This window comes from Carya illinoinensis, chromosome 16 (assembly GCF_018687715.1).
Source record: "Carya illinoinensis cultivar Pawnee chromosome 16, C.illinoinensisPawnee_v1, whole genome shotgun sequence".
NCBI lineage: Eukaryota > Viridiplantae > Streptophyta > Magnoliopsida > Fagales > Juglandaceae > Carya > Carya illinoinensis.
In genome coordinates this window covers 14,425,257-14,435,559 of record NC_056767.1, presented here as the reverse complement: position 1 = coordinate 14,435,559, position 10,303 = coordinate 14,425,257, and the positions used below count along the sequence as shown (strand labels likewise).

General features: G+C 35.9%; 1 long non-coding RNA gene across 2 annotated transcripts; it reads left to right on the top strand.

Moving 5' to 3' along the window:
• Positions 1-6,819: 6,819 nt before the first annotated feature.
• LOC122298685 lies at positions 6,820-9,387 on the top strand. 2 transcript variants are annotated; one of them, XR_006239509.1, is made up of 4 exons: positions 6,820-6,958; positions 7,087-7,183; positions 8,820-8,889; positions 9,069-9,387. It is a non-coding gene; the product is annotated as an uncharacterized LOC122298685 (long non-coding RNA). The 2 variants fall into 2 exon arrangements; XR_006239510.1 differs by having other exon boundaries at positions 6,869-6,985.
• Positions 9,388-10,303: the final 916 nt, after the last annotated feature.

Genomic DNA, 10,303 nt, shown 5'->3' with positions numbered 1-10,303 from the left:
GAATGGTTTGACATCTCTGATTCCAAACGAGGGATACGTATGGAACCACATCTTACTAGTGTGAATATGTCGCGGACAGCTTATAAGGATGATCCATTTGTTTTGGCGTCCCAAGCATCACAGGTATTTTACCTAAAAAATCGCAGCATCCGTGGGGAATGGTATGTAGTCCAAAAGGTCATACACAGAAATGTCTATGACCTTCCACGATCATCCCTTATTGAAGATGACGAATCTGATTCTAGTGACGTTGATGCATACCAAGAGGATAATTCTGGTGATGCTTACGTGAGTGTCCATGCTGATGACATCCCACTGCAAATAGACATGCACAGGCCGAATGTTGAACCGGAGCAGGTTGATGTTGACACATTGGTAATGCAAAGGTCTAATTGGGACCACTTTGAGCAAGGTTTTATCAATGACGAAACTAGCGAAGACAATTCAGATCACAGCGCCGAACTAGAGGGTAGCATAGAAGAAGATAGTATCTCAACGGAGGATGAGATGAACTAGCGAATTGTGTGCTGGTAATAACCTCGTGATTCCACATAACCCATTGTGTTTACTTCAATCTGATATCATTTCGCCACTAATAATGCTCTTGTCTTTTCCATCGTTTCTTATCTAATGCAGGAGTTATTACCAGGTTGATTGCAGCGTGGCAATATCTTATTGTATTGATGTTTGAATGCCCTTGATTCTTCAAGTGATACTTCAAGAATAGCAGTTATTCCATTGAATGGATGTGTTGCACCCTTTATGTATTTCTATTGAATAGAAGACTTTTATGCCTTTAGTATCAATTTTGTGTGTTGTGCTTGACAATATATTAGTTTGTTATTTTTCAAAGAATTTGACAAAGTTTATTCGTATATTAAGTTCAAATAACAACTGAAGAATCCCCACCCCCCTTTATGCCCATAATTTGACACTTGTTTATTGGTATGGTTGTATATACTTAGTGTGATTGCAGGGATACTCTATTGGTTGCCTTCGCCTTGGATATGCCGGTCACTGGAAGAGGTAGAGGTCGATCACGTGGAGTGAGGGGTGGTCGAGGGCGAGGTAGATCTCAAAGAAGAGAAGAAGTTCAGGATACAGTACCCATTCCTGCCCTTACTGCCCAAGATGATGCATTCTCAAGCTCAGATGACTCAACTGAGCCACCTGATTGCGTCCCAAGCACAGAACCCAATGACATGCCAGCAGTTGATTCACAGAGTGCAAACTCGGATGGTATATTTCTATTTTTCTGAGGTGTTGTTTTACATAGTATGTTAGTGGTTGCTTAATATGATTGTTACACGAGATATATGATGCTAACATGTCAATTGACAACATTAGTACCACCAAGCCAGAAGCGTGGCCGAGGAGCAGCAAAAAGCACAGAGTTTGAGAAGTTACGAAAGCATGGAAAGATACCCTTGAGAATTAAGGATGGTGAGACTGCACCTTGTTGTGAAAATGCTACTCATTTTACTACAAGGGTTACATGGTTGGTCAAGCACCATATGGACTTGAGTCATGCTAGCTGGCATGCTGTTCCAGCTAATGAGAAGGAAGAATTGGTAACACGCGTTCAGGTTAGCTTGATTTGAAATTTCATACATTTTCAAATAGAGTATGAGGAAATCCCAACGTAATTAATATTAAGTTCAAGCACTAATTATAATTAATATGTTTGGTGTTTGTCCCTAGGCTGACTTCATCCTCGATTGGACCAAGAAGAATCACCGTGATACGGTTACGAAGACACTTCGGAAGCGGTTTAATCATATTCGTTATGATTTACATAGAACCTACAAGAAATATGAGAGTAATGAACAAGCACTTGCGAATGTGCCACCGTTGGTGACACCAACCATCTGGGTGAAGTTATGCGCTCGATATGCAAGCGAGGAGTATAAGGTAAGTTGGAAGTCAAACATTGAATTAACGTTGCTTTGTGAAGAATATTTTTTACGCACTGTTTGATACATGTTAAGCTTGACACGTGTGATTGCTTTCATGTATATCATAATTCGTGTGAGTGCAGCGAATGTCTGAACGGAATAAAGGTAATAGAGAGAAGCAAGAAAACAATCACACGGCTGGACGAAGGTCCTTTGTACGCCTAATGGAGATGAGGGTAAGTCAATTAAGCTCGATATGCAAGATGCACATCAATGAGACCTTATTGGAATATAGTTTAAGTGTAAGTTGAATTTAATTTGCTTGTATTGGCAGTCTGGGAATGAGGAGAATTTGGTCGATTTTTTTAAAGAAGTGAGGTGGTCAAAGAAAAAGAACAAATTTGTGACTCCAATTGCTGAAGAGAAATATGTGAGTGTTAAAGTAAAAGCCTAAATTAATATGGGTTCAATTGCCAAATTATTATATGGTGTTGTCTAAGTACATATTCCTTACTAACATATGTGATTTTTTCAATGGTTAATAGTTGGAGATGGCTGCAAAGATGTCAGAGCTGGAGCCGGAGAAGAGGACTAATGAGGCTGCAGCAACAATCTTTAAGGAAGTTTTGGGCCAAAGGTCAGGGTATGTAAGGGGGCTTAGCGAGATGGTTATTCCAGAGTCATCTAGAGAAGCAGCTGATGCCCAAATAGCAGAATTAACTGAACGTGCAGAAAGGTTTGAGAAAGCTGCTTCAGATTATAAGGGCCAGCTTGATGACTTACGAGCGAATGTCATGATGCTAATGGAGAGACAAGTTGAATACGACAAGTTCATGGAGAGATATGAGTCAGAGCGGCAGACGCAGGGAGAGTCTCATAGAGAGACTCAGGGACCTGCATAGTTAATATTTGGCCATGATCCATTTTTTGTGAATTTTGATAAGGAGATGAAGGTGAAAGTAATATACTTTTCACAAAATGCCTCCTACTTAGTTAATATTTTGTTTAGGATCTACTGGTGTGGGGTAGGTAGTGTAAGGTTAGGTTTTGTGGATATTTTGAAGCTTATGCCATTGTACGTTTCTCTAGCCACCAACTACTCACATAGAAGTTATTGGTCATTGGATGTCAAACTGCTACAACAAGGTAATGTCCTACACCCATAGGCTTTTTTATTATCTAATTGGAATTCTTAACGATTAGCATTGCATTTTATTTGCATGTTATGATTGAAATCGATTGAATAGTTTAAGAAAGAAAATCATCCCTCTTTGGGGCTACTGCAGTTTTGATTTCTCCTAAACCATCTGGAAACCTTTGAAGTATATATGAGGCCTATTTCGTATCTCATGCTTTTTTTGTGAGTGTTAAAGTAAAAGCCTAAATTAATATGGGTTCAATTGCCAAATTATTATATGGTGTTGTCTAAGTACATATTCCTTACTAACATATGTGATTTTTTCAATGGTTAATAGTTGGAGATGGCTGCAAAGATGTCAGAGCTGGAGCCGGAGAAGAGGACTAATGAGGCTGCAGCAACAATCTTTAAGGAAGTTTTGGGCCAAAGGTCAGGGTATGTAAGGGGGCTTAGCGAGATGGTTATTCCAGAGTCATCTAGAGAAGCAGCTGATGCCCAAATAGCAGAATTAACTGAACGTGCAGAAAGGTTTGAGAAAGCTGCTTCAGATTATAAGGGCCAGCTTGATGACTTACGAGCGAATGTCATGATGCTAATGGAGAGACAAGTTGAATACGACAAGTTCATGGAGAGATATGAGTCAGAGCGGCAGACGCAGGGAGAGTCTCATAGAGAGACTCAGGGACCTGCATAGTTAATATTTGGCCATGATCCATTTTTTGTGAATTTTGATAAGGAGATGAAGGTGAAAGTAATATACTTTTCACAAAATGCCTCCTACTTAGTTAATATTTTGTTTAGGATCTACTGGTGTGGGGTAGGTAGTGTAAGGTTAGGTTTTGTGGATATTTTGAAGCTTATGCCATTGTACGTTTCTCTAGCCACCAACTACTCACATAGAAGTTATTGGTCATTGGATGTCAAACTGCTACAACAAGGTAATGTCCTACACCCATAGGCTTTTTTATTATCTAATTGGAATTCTTAACGATTAGCATTGCATTTTATTTGCATGTTATGATTGAAATCGATTGAATAGTTTAAGAAAGAAAATCATCCCTCTTTGGGGCTACTGCAGTTTTGATTTCTCCTAAACCATCTGGAAACCTTTGAAGTATATATGAGGCCTATTTCGTATCTCATGCTTTTTTTGTATCACTTTGTATCTTTCTGTTAAAATTTCCTTGTTAAGAGCTTAAAATTTCTGTCGAATACTATTATAGACTGACTATTTGGTTTTATCAATGAAGCGTCGAACGATGGTTTATAGATTCGATGATGAGAAAGAAAATTCAGATGAAGAGGATCGACAACACCACAGCACGGCAGGTGACTTTCTCTAAGAGGAGGAAGTGCATATTAAAAAGGCTCTGGAGCTCTCAACTCTCTGCGAGGCTGAAATAGCGCTTATACATCTTCAGGGCTACTGGCAAGCTCTTTGATTATGCCAGCCTAAGGTTTCTCTCCCTCTCTCACTCCTCTTTACTTATAGAGGAACAAAGTACGTAGCTTATTAGAGTAAAGTAAGTACGTGGCTACTGTCTACTTGTTTATGAAGATTGACTTGTTCGTGCATTCACTAATTGGTTGAAAGAGAGATAGATGCTTAATTGAAAAGATTTTATTTTTCTCTTGTTTTGTTGGTAAAGTTTCTTGAACTGATGGATGCTGTAGGTGAGTCCAGATTGCTTTGCATACAGACTTTCTGGTGATAAAGAAAGATGTAAAGCTGGATTGGATTAGATATAGTTTTATTTATATGTGTGGGTGTTAGTTCTGAACAAATTATAATTAATTGTCTTCATTGTATATATGGGTTAATTCAAGTGAAAACTTGAACAGATTGTCTTTTGATTATAATTAATGTTGATATTAAATGTGGAAAAATGATACTTGTAATCTTGAGTAGCACAATTAGGTGTTTAAGTTTTTCTTTAATGAATTAGGGAAATTGAGGTATTGGTATTGTTGGAAATGACCATCTCATAAATCATAAAACAATTTCTATAAGACTCAGATGTTTTCGTGACTATGGTGTTTGTCATTGATATTAATCATTTCTTAATATCAATGACATTACTTGTAGAAATAGAAAGATCAAAAGTCCTAGTGTTATATGGAGAATTTCCTGCATTATAGAAATTTGTTGCTACATTGTTAAAAAAAAACTCCCATGATAAAGGCATGCATGAATGCAATTGTTATTGTTTTGGGATGATAGGTATAGGTGGATGCGCACTGTTTCATGCTTGGGATATTTAGTGAAAGCCTCAAACTGTTCTACTGAGTTAGGTTTAGACACTTGTTGTGATTTTTTGTTTTTTTGCAAGGTCATCTATCGATTATTGCTTTGGGTTTTTATTCCTGTGTCCTAGAAATACATTATACTACTATCTTTTTGGGTTCCATATGTTAAATGTTTAGAGGGTGAGAGCAAATGGGCTCATTAGTGGGATTACAACCAAAAACAATTATACCATATGCAGAACAAGTGAAACAAATATATACTTAGATGTGCTGCCATCCCTGCCAATTTACTTCTTTATTATCTTGACATGGAGTTCTATACCAACTATGCATGGGGAAATTTATTGCTACATCGTTAAAAAATCTAATTAAAAAATCTGCATGCATAGTTGGTATAGAAAACATTTACGAGAAAAATAAAAACATTGTTGAATACTTTGATTTATTGCATTTTGCATTCTATCTGGTTGTGCATGCTAGCTAGCTTGTGTTTGATGACATCTCTAAAAGCTCATGACCTATTTTTTGTTCTTGTTTCTCACAGGATTGAACCAAGATATCAAAAAATAGAGCAAAAACATTTCATAAGCTGTCAAGGATTGATGGAAAAGCTAGCTAAACCGATATAGAAAAACTTTCACTTGTAAATTTTTGTTACATTGTGATATGTTGGATGGTTTTATGTAAAACTTAAAACAGTGGCAGTGCAGTGGTTAAGTTTCAAATATGTACTTTGAGGTTATATGAATGATGTGTGCTGGCAAAAATTGAATTTCTCTATATATTGGATTTTTTTGGTTTATTAACTTGCTTTGTTTATTAACAAGCAAGAATTCAGGGAAAAACAACGTATGAATGTACAAAACAGGGACTGCTTCCAAACATTTCCGGCGACAATATTCAGCCGGAATTAATTTGGCAACAGCAAAGCTTCAATATTTCCGGCTACAAAATTAGCTGCAAATACTTATTTCCGGCAAAAAATATATAGCCGGAAAAATGTCCAGCCAAGAAGCCAACACTATTTCCGGCTAAAAAAGTAGTTGCAAATAATAATTTCCGTCTACAAAAATATAGCCGGGAAAAAAATTGGCGACTAAAATTTAGCCAATATATATTTGCGGCTTAAAAAAATGTAGCCGCTAATAGATATTTCCGTCTAAAAATATAGCCGGAAAGTATTTTTGGCTATGGATAATGGATATTGACAAAACTTATTGCGACAAAATTATATTGATTTTGCGGCTATTATTATTGTCAGAAATAATATCTTTTTCTGGCAATTATCAAAGTAGCCGGAAATTGTTTTACTTGGCTCTTTAATAGAGTCTACTCGGTGGCGACTAGAAATAGCGGCTAATAATTAATAGCCGCTAAAGCATGTGTTTTTTCCGGCTATTGGACCCGCCGGAAATGGGGCAATTTCCTGTAGTGAGACATTCATGGCATATAGATGATCTTGTGATTTGGTGGCATTCTTTTCCTGAGTTTGTTTCTCAAATCATTAGGCATGATGCTTTGATGTAATTGATGTTTTTGATGAATAAAACTATGTTTCTTTGGTGATAAAAATAAAAATAAAATAAAATACAATACAACAGAATATTTTTACTTTGGAAATTAGATTTCTTAACATCGTTGTCTATGATCACCACGGTCCACCAGATTATGTCACCAGGTCCTTACTCCCAGCCCTAACTGCTTGGTACCTAGATTTGTTCTTTAATTCTTTAATTTTTATTTTTAATTTTTTTTGGTTTCTAAGTTTTTGTTTTTATTTTGTTTGGGTTTGTATTTCGATTGCAGAGTGATGGAGTTGCCGCCTGTACAAGTGAAAGAGGACGGTGTGTGCGTGAAAATGCTCTCTGCTCCTCTCAATCCCGCCGATAGCAACACATTGAAGGTTACCCTTCTTCCTATTCCTTTGCTCGTTGCTACTATAACCCTAATGCCTTGATTAGGATTGAAAATTAAGAGATTACCCTATGCTTGGTTGCTCGTTTATCGGTGGAAAATATAACGAGATAGACATATTTTTTTAAAAAAAGAGAAATTATCCATTATCATCTATAAAAACTAGCGTTTAGCACCCAGCTCCTCCCTCGCTCTGTAGTACCTCTCTCTCTCTCTCTCTCTCTCTCTCTCTCTCTCTCTCTCTCTCTATTTTCGTGGGTTTTCTGGTGCATTTGTTTTTTTATGCATTTGCGCTTGTGTTGTGTTGTGGAGTGATAGATTGGGGATTTACACGGTCTTCATTGAGAAATATCAATGAGCAACCAATGTCATGTTGTTCTCTGTAATATCAATGAGAGATATCATTGAGAAATTAAAAAATAAAATAAAAATTCATTTAAAGTTCTCCGTTTTCATCCTTTACTAGGAACTTACAGTTCCAGTCATGTTTTTATAGTGAGTCACTCTTTGATTTCCAGTATGTAGAGTTCAGAAGCTGCAGTAGCCATTTTGGGCTTGCGTTTTAGAACTTTTATTTTATTTGATTTCATAACAAGCGTGTAATTCTTTGACTACTTTTTAAATCAAAATAATTTAAACTTCGGTGCTGTTTAAAACTTTTTTTTTGTCTAACATAATGTCATGTATACAAAATCCCCATGCATAACACAACTTGCTCATTAAAAAAAAAAAAATGCTATATATGCTTTATACATATTTCCCCTAAATGTGTGTTGTTTACTTTGTTTTGCTTATGATAAGAAGAGCAGCATGCAGCAGAGCAGTATTGACAGATGCCATACCATAACCTATATGCAATAGAGTTATTTGAATTGTTAGTGGATATTTCTTATGCTAAAAACCGCTCCTGAATAGGTTCTACCAGCTTTGTTATAATAATAATATAAAAGTCGAATGCTTTTTGAAAGTTGGTGTTGGTGATTTGAAGTGGATATCCAAAAACTGTCTTTTTCAATTTCATGGTACGTCAAGATCAATTGTACCACTATTTCAATTTACCATTACAGGTTTTTCTTTCCAAGTCGTCTTGATTGAGAGATAGAAAAATCACCAATGTGTGTTTGCTTGGATTGTATTTGTACATGTGCCCTAAGACTATCAGACCTTCCAATATATGAATAGGCTATTAGCATCATTCTGTTGGCTAAAACAATATTTTTAAATATACCTAATTTGAGTTAAGATTTCTACATGATCTGTTTGTTGAGTGTATTAAAAAAAATTTTAACTTCGAATAGATTTTTTCATTGGATAAGCTGAAGCCTCCATTTTTCTTGTTTTTCCCTAGCAGCTAGATTAATCAATTCATGTTATGGTTCTTCTTCTTTAATTAAGTGTAGGCCATATAACGGCTTAGTTAAAAAAAAAAAAAAAATTGTTTATCATTATGTGTCTTTGCTTTTGCTAGCCAACTTGATTTTTTAATAGAAATATAGAGGAAGAGTTTTGCTATAGATCCGCCACTGTTCATCACACACAACCCAGACATGATGTGGATTTTACTTTTGGCTTTGCTACAATTGGTTAGCTTTTCTTCTTAGACTAATGGCTCATGGTAATTGTAGGATGGCTTGTCGCTGGATTGGGCAGGACCTTGTAAATTCAATAATCTTTGAGAAAATGCCGGATACAATGGTATCATACGTTAAATATCAATTTCTATAACTTTGTGCACCTTTCTTCTTTCTTTAGATGTGCGGCTCCAATTTCTTTTTCTTTTCATTTATATCGTTGGCTTGTCTATGTTTCTCCTATTGTAGCTAAATTACTCCATGCCAAAATAGAATGTTGAAACTTTGGTACTTCGGTTGTAGGAAAGGTTGAATAGGTCGCTGATGGCTTGCCAATACAAGTTTGAGGCAGCTAAGCTCCAAAAGAAACTCAGTGGCCTGCATGAATTGGAGTCCTGTGTTGATCAGTCAACCAAAGACAACATCAAGATGCTGCCGCATATTGCTGGAAAGTTGAAGGCCACCTTTTCGTCAGTGATTAGGGAAAACAGCCACCTTATTTTTTAATCATGTATAAACCATCAATGACCTCTGAAGATTGTTGGGAGGACTTTGAACTCTTTTTTATGCAACCAACCTAAAGATCAGTAAGTAATTTAAGTTGATTATAGTTCTATATCAATTGGTTTTTTGTAATAGCAGGAAGTATCACTACTAGGTGCCATTTTTGGCAACAAACGGAATCGTCATATAGATGTAAGAGGTGATAATTATATCTTTGGGTAATTTAAGATTGATGGCTTAAAATTCTAAGATGTGCATGTATTCTAACCTTCGAATGATGACGTTTAGAATAATGGAAAATTATGAAAATTGGCTTGTGAGACTAAAGTTCAGTCAATTGTAAAAAGAGCAATTGCAAGCAAAACTAATAAGATTCAGTCAATTATAAAAAGAGCGATTTCACATTTGTTTTCACTAATGAGACATGAAGCCGCAGTGGTCTTCCAACATGAGTTGTGTGATTGAAAGGAGGCCTGTAGAAGAATGTTCATGTACCCTGACGAATGACTGAAGATAAGCAACTCAACTGTTTGCTATGGTCTGTAAATCAATCAAAACTTTTCACTGTTGTTTTCATTACACAACTTTTTATTACAAAGGTTAATTTAATGAATCTACATATACCCTTTTGAACATCATAACCAAAACAGAGGAGAGTACCATAACAATTGATCCATTAAAAAATGATATACTCTATACAACGTGCTGTTTACATACAATTTATCTTAACCAAGCAAAAACTATTACAAATGTGACAACTCAGTACAAATACAATATTTTTTTCTTTTCATTTTGTAGAGTTCTCTCTCTCTCTCTCTCTAGTACTTTATCTTCCCTTTTACGAATTTTATGCTCGTGCAACAATATATCATCTCATATCTTCCAAACTTTATCTCTTTTGTACGAATATTCTCTTCTAACAAGTAAAGTATATCTGTCCAAATGAAAAAGTAACACCTCATCGCTGCTCCCTACACATAGTATGAACATTTAATTAAAACAATAAATCATACCGTGCAAAATAAGAATAGGCC